Source organism: Canis lupus, chromosome 5 (genome assembly GCF_003254725.2).
Source record: "Canis lupus dingo isolate Sandy chromosome 5, ASM325472v2, whole genome shotgun sequence".
Taxonomy (NCBI): domain Eukaryota; kingdom Metazoa; phylum Chordata; class Mammalia; order Carnivora; family Canidae; genus Canis; species Canis lupus.
In genome coordinates this window covers 17,069,425-17,086,784 of record NC_064247.1, presented here as the reverse complement: position 1 = coordinate 17,086,784, position 17,360 = coordinate 17,069,425, and the positions used below count along the sequence as shown (strand labels likewise).

General features: G+C 48.5%; 1 pseudogene; it reads left to right on the top strand.

The window, feature by feature from the left end:
- Nucleotides 1-15,097: 15,097 nt before the first annotated feature.
- Nucleotides 15,098-15,721, top strand: LOC112671286 (40S ribosomal protein S16-like; annotated as a pseudogene).
- The last annotated feature ends 1,639 nt before the right edge of the window (nucleotides 15,722-17,360 follow it).

Genomic DNA, 17,360 nt, shown 5'->3' with positions numbered 1-17,360 from the left:
CATTGTTCTGTCTACCACTCCGGCTGATAGGACTCCTTCAGTCAAGGTGGAAGGGCTTTGCTGATCGTCCCCAGTCACCCTTCCCCAGCCTTTTCTCCACACTCCTTTCCCACAGTTGACACTGCAGCCAGGACTCACAGCCTGCAACATACCAACTATGCTGTCCACCCCTCCTCATCTCTGCCCTCCCCAAAGCCATGACCACCCTCTGCTGCAACACCTCTTCTTCTCCTCATCAAGACTTATTGAAATCCCAGCCATCCTTTAAGTGCCAGCTCAAATGCTAGCTCCCTGTAAAACCTCTCCTAATCTGTAGCTGGGGGTACTTTCTGCTCCCCACCGCTGCCATGGCATTTGGGTATCACATCAGTTTTATATGGGGGCAGTGTGTGTAAGCTCTGTAGGCAAGAATCATATTTATCTGTGTAGCCCCCACAGCCTACAACACAGAGCCTTGTACACAGGGGCTTAGTTGGTGTTTATTCAGCACCCAAGTAGATCAATGGATACACACATGCCAGGACCCAGGTAAAGCATCCTCTGCATCTCAGCCCCAGAATGCACTGGTCCTCCCTAGGGCCTGTGGAGCCTAGGGCCTGCTGTACCTCACTGCCAATGCAGCTGCACTGCCCCAGACCTACGCCTACAGCCAAGCTCAGTGAGCTGCTTTCACTTGAAGCTTGGGCTCTTATGAACAGATGGCATAAATAAGGGAAGGGATGGTGAATTCAAGGCAGAAAGCAGGTGAGGTGAGGAGGCATTCAAGGTTGATGAGCTCTTGTCCCTGCATCCACGTGGCTGGGAAAAAGCAGGGCAAAGATGCTCATTTTGGGAATGTGTGGTCTGTGACTGATTCAGCCTCCTGGGTCAGCCTATTCCTGCCATTCAGGGCCTGGTAAGTGCCTTTGCATCTGGCACCAGCAGCCCCCAGGAATATGCTCCTGGACACTCACCCAAAACAATTCTCCAAACCATAGAAGTCAGAGTAGGCAATAAGAGCACACTGTTACAGACTTCAAAGTCCGTATGTCAAAATCCTAACCCCCAGTGTGATGTTTTAGGAGACGGGGCCTTTGGGAGGTGCTTGGGTCGTGAGGGTAGAGCCTCATTAATAGAATTAGTGCCCTTGTGAAAGAAGCACCAGACAGCTCCATTTCCCCTCTGCCAAGTGAGGACACAGTAGGGAAACAGCTGTCTATGAACCAGGAAGTGTCTCTCACTAGACACCAAATCAGCCAGCACCTTGGTCTTGAACCTCCCAGGCTCCAGAACTGTTGGAAATAAATGTTGTGTAAGCCTCCTAGTCTGTGATATCTTTGTGATAGCGTCCCTAACAAATTAAGATCACAGAGTGCTAACATCTTTATTTTACTTTACCTGTTGAACTCAAAGCTCAAGGAAGGGAAGGCTCCATTCATTAGTGGTACCACGACCATGTTTGTCAACCAACATTTGTTGAGACATTGGTAAATGGCATTAAGTTAGATACTGGCTCACCGACTCTGAATCCCTGCATACACAGGTGCAGACAAGTGTGTGTGTGTGTGTGTGTGTGTGTGTGTGTGTGTGTGTGTGTATTGAAGCCCCCATGGGGTTGGAAATAGAGGACCTCTGTATTCTTCTAGGTAAACCTTGGTTTCCATTTCTTCGTGATTAAATATATTACTTTGCTTATCTACCTTCTTTGTGGATGAAGGGGTTTGAGGCCAGAGATTTATCTTTTAAATTAAACAATAAAACAATGGATCTTAAACAAAAATACTTCAAGATTTCCTCCAAAGAATGTGCGAGTACTTGGAGCCAAGGAGTGGGGAGTTATTCCGGCCAAGTGTTTGGCACTTGCCTGAGTGTTGATGCTACTCCCAGTATGGAGTAGGGATAAGAAATGGATAAGGAAGAGGGGAAAGGAAATTTGACCCTCTTAGATAACTGTCCACTTCCTCATTAGTCAGATTCTCTCAAATAGTTTGGAATCATGTAAATTTCCACCCCTAGTCACCCTCTACCTAATAGAATTTTAGAAATATATGCTAATAGCAAACAAAGGTGGATTTTGGCATCTCAGCTGTTTGGGACTGGACAGAGCATTGCATCTTTCTCTTGAGATATCAGACAGTGGCCACTGCCCAGCGGATCCGCAGAGCCATTCCCACTAAACAACAGACCAAGACCACATGGATAGGCAGGCGACACACTGACCAAGTCAAGGGGGCGCCATTCATGCCCTGGTCACGTAGAGTGGTATATTCATTGTGACCACTTTCCAGCAGATGGCAGTGATGCGTCTTGAGGAAGGAGCCCTTACTATAATTTGTACCAAGCACTGTCTAAGCTAGAGGCCATGCTGTAATACCCAGAGTGTTTGGTTCACCTACTTGACCTTGGGCACTTTTCTTTAGAGAAATGGTACTCAGAGTACAAAAACAGTAAGAAGGCCAGGCCGTCCCAACCTGTGTCCTGATGACATGTCCGCTGTGGCCTGTGTTCACTTTGATTTGAGATAGAGACAGAGGCAAAGCGTCTAGCTGACTGAGTTCTAACCTCCACCCTGGTCCCTGATCACATCCTGGAGTGGAGGAAAGAGTGGGGAATGAATGTCTTTCTCCCTGCTCTGTCCCCAGGACCCAGCATAGCAACAGACACAGAAAGGATGCCCAATACAAGTGAGCCGAGGGGATGGATGGGTGGATGGATGGATGGATGGACAGATTCAACAGACACCTGAGGAATGCATGGGTGTCTCCTAACATTTGGTGCATTTGCTCCAGCTGGTCCTCAGAGAGAAACAGCAAAAGCAATGCCCAGGGACTTCTCTGAAGGACGGCAGAAACTGCCAAAATGAATTCACTTAAAAGATCTCTCACCAGAAAGCAGCCCCTAGAGAGTCCCCTTTCTAGGGGAGCAAATCTCTTCCTTAATCACCACAGTGCTGCTGCTCCGCTACCACTCACTCCGTCCAGCTGTCTGCCCCACCTCTCAGCAAAGCCTATTTACCAAACCCATTTGCAAGTCTAAAATGTAATCACTGGCTTCCTCCTCAGAATGTTAATCTTCCAACAGGCCTTCCCCAGGAGCCAGGCTGGAGCCCCTGGCTGGCTAGCTGGGTGTGGTCCTGCCTCTCCTCCCGCACTGCTACGGGAAATAGCAATCAGGCTAAAGTCTAGGCTGCGGCCCACACACCTCTGCTGGGGATTACCAAGGGCAGACTGGCCTTGGACCAATCAGCTGGCTAGGCTGTGGGAGAAGGGCTGCCCCCACCCCCACCCCCTGGTCAGGCCTTGGGTGCAGAGGGCTTCGTCGTGGCCTGCTTGACCCGATGCCTGCCCACACAGTGACTACACCGCTGCAGGCAGGTGTGCAGCCCCGGAGCAGCCTGAGCTCACAGTGGTTCTCCATGGATGCTCCGGGAACTGAATGGCTCCAGGCAAGGTGGCTAGGGTGGAAGCGAACTCATTCTTTTGTTCTGGACCAGCCCACTATTCCTTCCAGTAGCCATTGCTTATGGTGCAGCTGCCATGCCGCAGGCACCGTGTTGGGTGCAGAACATGCCAGAACAGGCATGGCCCCTGCCTCAAGGAGTTTGTGGTCAAGTGGGAAATATAAACAAGAAGGTAAAGGCACCGCCCGGTGCAAAATCAAGCCCCCCCCCACCCCGACCTGATCAAAATTCCTGGAGGACCTAGCAAGTAAACCAGAGTAGGATTCAGCGGGCTGGGGCCAAGGCACAAGCACAGACCTGGCAGCCAGAGCAAGCATGGCACCATCCAACTCATCAAAATTCAGACTAGCTGGATCTGTAAAGGGGAGGGTGGCCAGAGAGGAGGGTGGGGGGCCAGGCATGGAATCTGCACTTCCAGGGAGGTGGGGTGTCCCACCGGGAGGTGGGGTGTCCCACAGGGAGTAACCACAGGGCTCAGGAGATATTTGAGGCCAAAGCAAGTTAGGGAGGAGGGCATCGGCAAGGTGGGGACAATAAGTAGTTCTGGCAGCCTGGAAACCATTTCTGAGCATTTATGGAAAATTCTATCCCATTCCTTCCTTACCTGAGAGACCCACTTGGGTATAAAAGAAGGTTTTGAATCACTGTCCCTCATACTTCATACTTCAGAAAGGATTTTCATGCCCATCTCGTGTGGTTCTGTGAGAAGGTGGTAAGATCACTCTCCATATTACAGATGAGGAAACTGAGACTCAGAAGTTAACACAACTCATCTGAAACTGCATAATAAATACAGTTTCATGGAGAGCTTCCTGTTGGCCTAACACTGCGTTGTAACATAGATTATGGATGGCCTCAGCTGGGGTGAGGGGCCCAGCGCTCACCCCCAGGGAGTGACAGCACAGGCCGGAGCATCTTTACACCCTATTTTCACATCTGCAGAGAAGGAGCAAATGGCCATGCCAGGAGTGGACTTCCAAGGTTCTGAGAGCTGGCCCCGCACCCTTGGCATGGCAGGCTGAGCAAAAGAAACCTCCGAAACCACCCTGCTTGGAGTCTGGGGGGATCAAGCAGAACCCCTACAACACACAAAACACTGGGGCCTGATTTGATTAGGCGTGGGCACCGCCCGTGCCAAGCCATTACCACCACACGAAGACAGCTGGGAATTCCAAGGCCTGCACTACCTTCCTGGCACATCCTGCCTCCCAGACTCGGGTCCTATGGCACCCTAAGGGGGTGTACCCATGGGGCCTCCCAGAGGCCCAGCTGCTCTCATCAGCTTCTGGAAACTTGGCCTGTCCTGCTGTTAGAACAGCTCCCCCCTGCTCCCCCTGTCGCACCAAGGACAAGGTAAGGCTCTCTTGGGTGTGCTGCTTATGCAGGAAAATAAATTGTCCCACTTGGAACAGCAGCAGCAAACAGAGCCTTTGGTCGGAGGGCCTTTCTGCCCTGCTCCCCGTTCCTGGGGATCCTCTCTCCTAGAAATGCTTCTGGGGGCAGGGGGGAGAGATGGGGGACCAGAGGGTGGAGATGGACACCATTCTTAAGAGGGTCTTTGTTGCTGTAATTTCCATCTTTCTTCCAGGCTGAGAGCCCCCCGCAGAGCCCTGGAGGGCTGCTCAGTGCCATGGAGACAATTGTGATATCAAAAGGAGAGGATTAGGGCTCCGGCAGGGAGGGAGGAGCAGGAGCGCCAGCGTGAGCTGGAGACAGCCAAGAGAAGATGACAAGTCACTTAGGCCCGGGGTTGAGAGCCGGTGGCAGACTATGAGATGCAGAGACAGGTCTTGTCAATTCTGAAGGACTGTCAGTGTCACAGGAAACAACAGTCTCTTTAAAAAGGAGCCGTCCCCTTGAAGTGGGGGAGCCCAAACTAGAGTAGCCGGTGGTGGGGTTGGGGGCAGGGGTGGGATCATGCAGTGGCAGGAGGCTGTCCTGTAACAGCAGCTTGGCTAAGGCACGAAGAATGGGCCCGTCAGAAATGCCAGAATGAGGCCCACAGGACCTGAGTTTTCAGGGGCCGGATGATCTGGGTAAACTTGCACGTAGCAAGGGCTCAACAAGCAATTGCTATAGAGGACAGCCACCTCAGAGGTGCCTCCCAGGGCCATCAAGTGACCAGGATGTACCGTGAGCCCACCTGGTGCCCAGCCCCATGCTAGGCAGCCTGTAGGGACAGCACAATACTGGATGTGGCCCTGCCTTCCGGATTGGCTGCAAATACGTATATAAATGGCATGACCCTGCCTGACTTCTCAGGGCTCACAGGGAATGGGTGGGCAGGGCGTGGCTAGGCTGGAGGGCGCCCCTCAGGACACGTGGCAACAGGAAAGAAGCCCAGAGAGCTGGGTGATTCCATGGAAACCATCTATTTAAATTCTCTGGGCCTCAGTTTCCTCGTCTGTACAACAGAGCACCTTGTCCCCTGCGCTCCCTGGGGCACTGCACCAAAGGCACTGTCCCCAGCTTTCAACCAGGGTCTAGCTTCTCGTTCCCCTGCAGCAGCTGGGAACCGTCCCCGGTGTCCCTATCTATCAGAATCGAAAAACTGTGGGCCATGATTTATTACCAAGCTATGTCGGTATCTTTGAGGCAGCTGAGGACATCCTCCCAGAGCCACCCCCCCACCGCTATCCCAACCCGCCACACCCAAAGTAAATAGGGGAGACACATTTTCCAGGCTCTCCCCTGACACATCTAATGGATATCAGATGGGAACGTCCGCATAGCAAATAGGAATCTAATCTATCCCCTCGTTCAGCCAAATGGAAACAGCAGGATATCCATGGCTGAGCCTCTAGCTTCTGGCGGGGGACACGTAAAAGGAAGATGGAAACAGATTACAGTCGGTCTGATATCCAAATAACAAATAGGTATCCCAGAGAGAAATTTGTTTTATTGATGTTCGGGAAGAGATCCACTGATTTCCTTGTCTGCTCTGCCTGCCACTTTAATTGAGGAAGGTGCTAGTTAAAAGCCAAAGGAAAAATAAAATGAAAGAAGGTGCTTAATGTCTGGCAGGCATCTGTTCCCATGCACACACAATCATGTACTCGCGCGCGCGCACACACACACACACGCGTGCTCTCTGGAATAAATGCTCACAACAACCCAAAGTGTCAGTTGGAACCGGCCACTGATTGGGCACAGTTCATTCTCCCAGGGGTTGACAGGTGTTCTGGGCTTCAAGGCAGATGGATTGCGCAGGAAGGAATCGGTCACTGGGCCTGGCGCCAGGGCGCTCACACCTGGGGATGTCGTTTCCCCAGGGAGTCGCTGAGACTGGCCTCAGATTCAGGCAGAGAAGGAATGTGGCCTGGGGAGGCCAGGGAGGGCCAACGGGATCTTAAGAACAACCCTCACAAACATCTCAGCTCTGGACCTCCCTAACTTGGAAGGGAAAACAAAGCCAATAGTGGAAGGAAGGCAATCGGCTCAAAGGAAAGGAAAGAAGAAAAGGTATAAGAAAGGAAAAAAAGTGGGTAAGGGCCTAACGCTACTCCAGCCCTGGAAACTTCGTTACTATCAGGAGCACAGTCTACCTCTGAAGATGCCAGGTAGGAAGGAGATTTTTGTGATACTATAAATATAGTTTATAGGCTTTGGTTTATCTTTATGACAGACCCAATAAATAATTTACTGGTCAGTAAAAGATCAAAGAAACTGCTAGAACTGCAGCCTGAAACATCAAAACCTCTAATGTTTATAGGGAAGCTACACCAACCATGCAAATTTGTTACTCGATGGGGTGAGTTTATAGCCCTGTACCCTGGTCCCCAAAAGGTAAAATTTTCAAGAAAACATAATAGATAAACTGGGGCCAACAGACAGGAGCAGACCTAATAATGGAGCTGGGGTAATGACAGGGTCAGTCATTGTCACTGTGGGGAGTTGCACTGACCCAGTTCCACTTTACCCCTGACCTGCCCCCAGAGAATCTCAGGGGGGGACGTGCATAGTTATAGAAGCCAACAAAAGTTATGTGATCAACCTTCTGAGAAATCATTGCAGAGAAACCAAAGATCTGAGTGAGTGGAGAGTAATCCAGGAGGACTGGCTGTGCTGGTAGTTAAGGTCTGGGAATCCATGGGATGGACAGGCTGCAATAACAGGAGAAGGTGCTAGGCTTGGATCCTGGGAAAGAAAGCCCAAAGTAGGCCTTGTCCATTCTCTTCCTAGCTGGCTCTATCCTTGTGCCCAGGCCATATGTCAAAGCTCTGTCTCCCCTCCGCCGAATGCAAAACAGCTGCTCCCTGGCCACCATGAGCCTCAGGATGTGCACACTGGCACAGGGTCTGGGGTAGAGGCCCTGGGAGCCAGCTTCGGGCAGTTTGGACAGGGAATTGCAAGGTCCCAGGTGAGAGGAGGGCCAGACACCCTGTGAGGCACAAGCTCAGGGCAAGGGCTTTATTACCTAGGTCTGTGATGGTAGTAGCTGGACGAACAAGTGTTGTTGGGGTTTTTGCTGCACTGGCTAAAAGAAAGAGACCCAGACCCACCCAGCATTCCAGGTTTTGAAGAGCAGGTTGTGACAATGATGAGGTATCATGGATTCATTGGCCTCACTGTTCACAGGCTTCCATAACTCCCCAGTCCATGTTTCTTTGGGGCTGTTGGGTCATTTCTCTCTTATTCTAGAACCAGGAAAAGCTCCAAATAGCAGATAGAAATTCTCCATCCACTGCAAGGAGCAGCCCCTTTCAAATCACTCCATTGCCAATCCTTCTTTCTCAGTCTCTTGATGAGTTAGCATGAATCAGCTCCCCTTGAACCCAATTGCCTCTGAGCGCTCTTGTACCTGTTGCCCTACCCTTTGCACTGGGCCACTCCTGGCATTTGGGGTGGGATGAGTCTTTGTTGTATGGGACCTTCCTGCTCCTTGCAGAGTATTTAGCATCCCCGGTGCCTATCCACGGAGTGAGACCCAGAAGCTGTCCTTGTCATCAGCACAACCAACGTCCTCACAGCTCTAAGCACCACCTCTCTGGTGTGTAACACAGCCTCCTTAGTTGGAACCACCGCTCAAACTACAACTCGAGAAGAAAAACATGGAACCAGTCATGAAGGATCAGCCATCTGAGAGACACGGACTTGGGAATGGACAGATACCACAGATCAGAAAGAAATGGGGACAATCAGGGAGGGGGGTGCAGCCCAGACAATTTATGATAAACCTCACAGACACTTGCAGATTGATACCATCAGCAAATTGGTATCTTATTTTCTTTAATGGGAATAAGAGGTGATGACACGTGTGAACCTGGTGGCCACCGTGAAAGAGACAGTCAACCATTGTCCTGTCTACCAAGGCTCCCCCTAGAATCCCCAAGGGATTTGGAAACCTGATTAGATTAAACAAATAGAGCTGTCTTTGCTCCCTTGACTCCATCCCAGCCTGTCCTTCTACCACCTCACAGGCCGTCCTATCCCTAATGGAAGCCAATTGCTGATGAATTGGTGGCAGGTTGCTTTGCTGTCTTCCTAAAGTGGCTTCCCCCCACTTATGGTAGGAGGCGGCTGCTGGCAGGGTCAGCAGAATGTCAGGCTGTAAATGAGCTGTCGGGCAGCTCCATTCATTAGAGCAACTCAATGCAGTGCCTCAGGCCCAGACGGCAGCAGGGGCTGGGATGAGTCAAAACGAAGGGTCTCTGGGCCTACAGTCCCCTCTTCCCTGCCACACTGTGACCATCTCCCTGCCCTCCCAGTATTCAGCTCTAGGAGAGTCGTGCTCAAGGGGAGGGCTGAGGCAGGAGCACTTCAGGGTCCCAGGCAGGAGGACTCTTTCCTTCCACCATAGGGAGGGGACAGAGGATTGCAGAAGAGGGTTTAACTATCTGTACCCTGCTTTGCCAGCTTTGTCTTCCTATGGCATGAACCCACTGTGGTCCTTGTTGGTATTACAGGCCCTATCCTTGCATCTGATCCAGACATTGGCCAAGGGGCCAACAGGCCCAGAATTCCCAAAAGGAGGCTAAGCAGAGGCCCCATGTGGTGAGTGGTATGTGACCAGCACCCACACCATCTGGGTCCTTTCCCACCTCTTCATCTAAAATTAAGGGAGAAGGAAGGCCCCTTGCTTCTGTGGGGACCATGGGAAACCAATTCGGCTTCCACAGCTTGTCTCTGCTCACCTCTGCTCCGAAACAAATCACTTGTGACATCGTGCGCCTTCTCTTGAGAGTGCAGCCAAGTGCTTTACAGAGTCTCTGGAACTGTGGGGTCTGGCCCAATAGACGTATGTGGCACAGACATGGATGATTACTATCCTTACCATTGGCTGAGCACCCACGAGCACGAGTTAGTCTCTGTTCCCGGCTTTTTAGAGATATTACCTTACTTGATCCTAACAGCAATCCCTCGAGTATAGGTATTATGATTATCCCACTTTTGTAAAGCTAGAGCAACCGAGGCTCACAGAGGCTAAATAACTTGCCAAGGGCCACCTCTGTGCCACGCTCGGCTCCATGGCGCACAGTACCTAGAGCAGAGACACCATAAATACTTGCCAAGTGAAAAAGTGAGTTGAATGCTCAACTTTGTCTTCAGCCATCCAACTTTCTAACCCCACCCTGCAGCCAAACCCCGCCGCCAAACTATTTTGTTTATCCAATAAATACTTATTGAGCACTTGTTCCATTTTGTTCATTGCTGTGAGGGGTTACAAAAAAGCAGCCACCGGAAAAGTTAATGGAAACATTCAACTAATAAAAAGTTAGCAACATTTAGCATTAACTTGAATGAATTTCAAGGTTATCTGTTTCCCCTTTTTAGCTAATTAAACAGTTAGTGAAATGGTGCATAACTAGTTGACTACAGAGTAATGTAGCAGGAAGAATGCTGGATTCGAAGGGTCCTGGGTTCCAAAACCTCACCAGTTGCTCAGAACACGAACATGGGCAAGACCCTTGACCTTTCTGAGCCTCTGCCTCTGTTGCCAACCTGAGTCTGAGGATCACTCTGCACCATCACTGTGGTCACAGGCATTTGGAGAGAAAATGCACAGCAGCAAGATTTATAAATCTTAAATCTTAAAGCTCCAGAAACATAGGAGATGTTATTCTTTTTTTTTTTTTTTTTTTTGAAGGTTGAAAATTAGTCCGTTGACAGTGTTTAAATTTTTTTTTTTTTTGAAAGCAATAATGGGCAATTTGTCCATAAGCTCATAAATTTGCTTGAAACTTTCCCTGAAAACAATTTGTTCTTTCCACATAATTTGCAGAGTGACAATATAACAATGTTACTAGACTACCATGTCAAGGATTTTTTAATTTGGTGATAGCAGAGAAGGGAAACCATAATTAAAATAAGGCAGGACAGTGACATGGTTTAGTGCCAATAACCTGGTTGTTGGGTTTGCTTCTCATTTTCAACAGCGTTCACACGGGAGGGGTGTGTTTTATAGAAGTGAGGCACCTTTCAGTCCAGCCAGACTACAGGTTTCCCTGAAGCAAGGATGGTGTCTCTAGTACCTTTTCACCATGGCCTCAGCACAGCACCTCGCTGGAAGGAAATGGTGCATTTATTGCCTCAGTCTCAATCATAAAGGAAGCTTGAATGAGGGTCACATTCAACAAAAACACTAAAAATTACATATTTAGACTTGAGTTTTGGTTGAGGGATCCTTTGGGAGAAAGAAGCAAACATAGGAGGCTGATGTCTTTGGGGTAAGGTGGTTTGGGCAGGTGAGCCAAGCCTGCCACCTCACCATTGGCCGTTGTGATGCCAACAGATGATACTCAATGACCTTACTTCCTTTGTCTGATGCTATGCTCATTTCATCTCATTCTTTCAATAAGTATACAGTACAATGAGTAGTTCTGCTTCACAGATGAGGAAGCAAAGGCCCAGCAAGGTCATGAAACTTGATTCCACCCCGTCCTCACAAAACAAAACCCATAGCTTACTAAAGGGTGACTGAGGTTTGCACTGACTCTGAAGCCCCATGTTCTCTTTTACTGGGGGGGAGGGGTGTTGGGGTGGTACATTTTTTTTAAGATTTTATTTATTTATTAGAGAGAGAGAGAGAGAGAACACAAGCAAGGGGAGCAAGAGAGAAGGAGAAGCAGACTCCCTGCTGAGCAGGGAGCCTGATGTGGGGCTTGATCCCAGGATCCTAGGACCATGACCTGAGCTGAAGGAAGATGCTCAACCTACTGAGCTACTCACCCAGGTGCCCTGAAGCCCCATCTTCTTGACCACTGTGTAATATGTCTCCGGATACAGCAAGCAGAGCAAAAGTCTTCTTACTCTCTACTCAAAATGAGACCACTCTCCAACTTTCCAAAAAGGAAAGAGCCAGAAAGAATGATTTTTTTTTCATTCAGGTAAGTCCAGATTTATGCCGTGAATGATGAAGCTGAGCAGCACCTGGCTTCCAGCCAGTCAGTGTGGTTGTCTTTCCACCGACTGTGACTGATCCAAGTTGGGACATTGCGGACTTAATTCTGCAAACTCACAAGTATACTAGAGACAGGGTGGGTGCCAGTGCCGATGTGCAGGCTAGCAAGAGGTTTTTCTTGGTTAGGAATTTCTATCCCTTCCAGTCGTAAATGGAGTGCAGTGTGGGAGCTGAAAGCAGGAGAAATTACTTGGCCTGTTACCAAGTATTTTTAATAGCAACATCCTTCAATTTCTCTCCCTGGGCTTGACCTAACCACAGGAGGAGATGGATGCCTGGCAAGCCATGAATCTTGCTCAGAAAGCCACTCTCTATAGCTGTAAATGGAGCCGTGTGAATCAAGAGCCTGGTACGGTGACCGGCAATCATGAGGACGCAGCTGCAGGACACGTGTGCACACGCAGACACACACCCCAGCAGTCCTAACGGTGCTAGGGCCCCATGGCATTCGTGGTTCCTCATTGACTCAGTCTCAGTGAAAGACTTATACCCTCAAACCCTCAAACGAGGTTTTCAGAAGAAAAGAACAATTACAATTATCTGAGGATATTGAATGAATGAAGATTTATCATTTGTAAACTCAAGAAAAAAAAATCTAGTTCTCAAAATATTTCAAGTCTCAATGTGGAATTAAGTCCTTTTAAACTGTTAAATGCTTACCCTTATGTAACTATAACAATGTCATAGGTAAGATATGAACCTTTTAGCTTATTAGTTACTGGTTTATTCTTACCCTCCCACTTGTAAAATATTGCCTCTGCTCACAAGGACGTCGGGCCTAGTAGGAACGATGAGACATGTACCTAAATATTCTCTGTTCAAGGCACCGGGTGATCAGTGCCACGTGTACAGTGTGAAAAAGGAAACGGAGCATTTGCTTCCTGGTGGGCAATCAGAGGAGACTTCCTGGAGGAGTCTCCTAGGAGAGGAAGTTGAAGAACAAGCAGGATTTTACTAGGTCGATTTGGAGGGAACAGCAGGGAAAGAAGAAAGACTCAGAACTGGGTTAATGGAATGAAAAGTGGGCCAGTTTAACTTGAGCATGAAGTTTATGTAGGGTGATGAGTGGGAGCTAGCATTGGGGATGTAAATTGGGACCAGATTATGCTGAGTTTTGAATGTCAAGGTAAGGCTTATGGGGTTTATTTGGGACACAATGGGGAGCCGTTGAAGGTTATTGAGCAGGGAAGACAAATGATCAAATTAGTTTGTTCCCAGTCCCTGTTTTCTGAGATCATATGATCCTTTCTGGCAGATACTATGAACAGCTTTAGACGGAAGCCAAACTACTCTCCCAGGCAGCGGCTAACCTGGCTGTGCTTCCTGCCTGCTCTCCAAGCTCTTGAACAAGTCCCCTTTCTGGGCATGCAGCCTGGGTCAGTTTCCCTGAACTCCTCTCTCTCTAACTCTTGCTTTATGGAACACACTCCACATTTCTTAAATGAGGCTCCAGATTCTAACGTAGCCATGATTCAGTAACAGCAAACCTTTCTCTATTCCCAGAAAAATAAGTTAATTGATGATTCCCTTAATTATAAATTTTTCAACTACAAATTTATTTTTAAACATTGGCCCCTGCTGCAGGTTGCCTTTAATAGAATCTTGTATGTGACGTTACTTGATTTCATACAAAATTATATTCTTAATGAGCCTGGGCTTTGAAGTCGGGCTCATCTGGATCGGAATCCTTGGTCTACCATGTACTAGCTCTGTGACCTTCAGCAAATCGGTGGTCATTTCTGGGCCTCAATACACTCATCTGCAAAATGTGTGCAATTATGCCTTTCCCATCCAGGTGCTAGAAGAACTCAAACAAATCAAACAAATGTGGAGTGCCTGGCCAAGTGGAGGCACTTTGAAGGTCTCAAGAATATCTATCTCCCACTCCTTTCCCTGCCTTGGGGCGAGAAGTGTGCTTCATACCAAAGCTGGACCTATCAGCCTTTTGCGATGTTCTATGGAGAGGAAGACAGTGGCTGGAGTGTGGAACCAACATGAACTTTAGGGGACAGAACTGGGTTCAAAGTCTGGCAGTTCTCATCAGACCTGTGACTTGGGTAAAGAACTGACCCTCTCCAGGCTTCAAAATCCTCCTATGAGAAATACCACCTGCCATGTGCAATCACTGTGATGATCCAGTGAACAGGCACAGATGGTCCTCCTTACTTAGCACCATGCCTCTCACTTAGTAGGTCTCAGCCCATGTTAGCATCAGAAGCTTCTGGCAGTCAACCTCAACAAGTTTGAGCACCACTGGGCTCAGGATTTCCCCCTCTCAATCCTACCATTCTTCATTCCCCTTTCTTTTCTTTTTCCATCCTCAATGGTCAATACCCTTCTTCCTAGAATAGGTGGGTGGATTAAATGAGAAAATGCAGGGAAGGTACTTACCTCTCAAAGGTGAGCCACACTAACTGCTGAATGTCTTTCTCCTGCCTGTGGTCAGCTTCACCAGCTCTGCCATCATGGCCTCTTCCAGGGCATCTTGGGGCCCTCTCCAAATTCACACTCACAAAGCCCACAGCAGGACCAATCCTCCTTATCTGCAACAACAAAACCCAGAGTCCTTGTAAAGCACAACTGGGGAGGGGAGCTCATTTCCCAGGGTCAGCACCCAGGACAGAGGAAGGCCAGGTCAGTGGGCCCAGTGAAGGAAGCTGAGCGGATGATTTCCTATTCCCTCTTTCCATTTTGCTTAAATCAAAGCTCATAGCCATCTCTCTCCCTTAATCAAAGCAATTGTTGTTTCTGCTAACTCACCCTGCAGACATTAATTAACTCTCTACCAAGCATGGCCAGATCCTGCAAAAGTCAGTGCCCCATGAGACAGAGGGGTCCCCAAGTACCACCCCTTCATGCATTGGGGAGGAGTAGCTTTTTGTCCTCTTCCCCTGCATCCTCTGAGGGCCCAGGAGAGCTGGCGACTTTGGCCTCAGAAATTCAGCCTCCAAGAAGGGAATTATCCTGTCTTCCTAAAAACCAGAGAAATGGGGGTGCCTGGGTAGCTCAGTCAGTTAAACATCTGCCTTCAGCTCAGGTCATGATCCCAGAGTCCTGGGATCAAGTCCTGCATCAGGCTCCCAGCTCAGAGGGGTGTCTGCGTCTCCCTCTCCCTCTGCTCCTCCCCCTACTCGTGCTCTCTCCTTCACTCTCTCTCTCTCTCAAGTAAATAAATAAAATCTTTAAAACAAAAACAACAGAGAAATGCCCTTGCTGAGGGAAGGATCAAAGTATGAAAATAATCAGCATTCACAGATATGGTGTCCATGGGTCTTCTGCTGTCCACGCAGGTCTTCTGATGCAAGAAGACTGCCACAACCATGGTGCACTGTGAACAGGGCAACAGCCTCAACGAGGTGAATGGGCAACCCCTGAAGATGATGGAGCCACACACACAGCAATAGAAGCTACTGGAAACTGTTCTGCTTCTGGGCAAGGAGCAAGTTGCCTGGGTGGACTTCTGAATCCTTGTGAAGAGTGGTGGTCACATGCCCAGATTTATGCAATCTGCCAATCCATCTCCAAAGTCCTGGTGGACCCTTATCAGAAATACATGGATGAGGGATGCCTGGGTGGCTCAGCGGTTGAGCATCTGCCTTTGGCTCAGGGTGCGATCCTGGAGTCCTGGGATTGAGTCCCACATCGGGCTTCCTGCAGGGAGCCTGCTTCTCCCTCTGTCTGTGTCTCTGCCTCTCTGTCTCTCATGAATAAATAAATAAAATCTTAAAAAAAAATACATGGATGAAGCTTCTAAGAAGGAGATCAAAGACCTCCTCATCCAGTACAACCAGACCCTGCTGGTAGCTAGTCCCCCACATTGCAAATCCAAAAAATTTGGTGGTCCTGGTGCCCAGGCTCGCTACCACAAATCCTACCAATAAGCCTATCAGGAGGATCAGGGTTTATCTCTATAATAAACTATTGTCATGGGACTTAAAAACCTAAAGTTTGAAAATAATCACTTCTGGTTTTATTTGCTTTATTATTTACCACTCATTGACCCCTTACTTCTTAGAGCTAGAAAGACCTTAGGAAAAAATCGTCTGGCTTTTTGGTTTCACTGTGGGAAATGAAACTGGAGTGGCTATGAGACTTGCCCAAGGTCATCAGAACTGCATTTGGCGAAGGGTTCCCTCCACAGCTCCCTGGGGGGGAGACTCAGCCGTTACTCAGCAAGCAAACACTAGCACAGAAGTCGACATTGAGTCTATCCATTTCTCAGTGAGATTTACATTGAGCATCTATTGTGTGCCAGACACTGTGCTAGTGACTTTCGTGTATATTATTTCATGGGATTGTCTTGTTCAGTGTTGGACTCCCATCACCATTGGCACATAGTAGTTGCTCTAAAGTTTCCTCTTTGTCTTGGGAGCTGAGGACAGAGTAGAGAGAGTAGATTTAGAATCTGTCTGGATTTGAACCTCATCCCTACCTACCACCTGTCAGCTTTTTGGCCTTTACCTCTCTAAGCCTCTGTTGTCATATCTCTAAAACGGAGGTAATAACTAATGGAGTATGGTGGTAAGTTTTAAAGTCATTGTATGTGAAGGACCTCTTATGCATAGTAGGTGCTCAGCCAATTATAGCAGTTCCTGTCATTGAACATGCTGCTATTGATCAGCTCCTTGAAGGCCGATCATCTCAGAAGTTAAGACACATAAATACATAACCACAAAGCAAAGCAGAGAAGAGATCAGCAGTGGGCCATGGAGGTTTCAGGCATGCCCATACATCTGGGGATGATGGAAGGTTTCCCAGAACAGGTGCCAAAGTAGTTGAAAGAGTTGCACAGATTGATGGGGAAGCAGTGATGCTGAGAAAAGAGCAAAGATAAGGATGAGGAGGCAAGAGAATGCAGCAAGTGTTTAGTTCCAAGAGCATAGGGACCTAGAATTTTGGGAAGACTGGAAGTTTAAGGGAGTGAAGATAAATCTGGAAAAATAAATAGGGGTCAATTTGTGATGCTAAAGATTGCGGATCTTATTCTGCTGACAATGCAGAGTCAGAAAAACATTTCAAATAGGGTAATGGTATGAAAAAAGCTGAGACTTAAAATGATTCATTAGGCCAAATGTCTAGCATTACTTGGAGGGCAGACATGAGAGTAGAAGCTATTGCAATGGATTCAACTTGAGCAAATGAAGGCCTGACATGGGGTGTAACATGGAAGGGAAAGATAAAAATGAAGACAAGACAAAGATCAGAGGTAAAAGAGAGAGGACTGAATCACAGACTGGATGTAGAAATGAGGGCAAGGGAGGGCAGGAGGAAAGGAAGAAATGGAGATGCCAGGAATCCAAGTGGGAAAGTAGCAAAAGTTGATCAGAGGCGCAGAGAAAGACCAGGAGGTTACCTTGGAAGAAGGGCTAGGGAGACCTGGTAATGTAGAAAGAGCTGTGGAAAGTAAGACACAGCAGATGCAGGAGAGAGAAACTGGTAGAGTAAGATCCTATATGAGGCCAGAAGCCATCTCAGGGCCCTAGGTCAAGACAAGGAGTGGGGGAGTGGCAAGACAAAAGA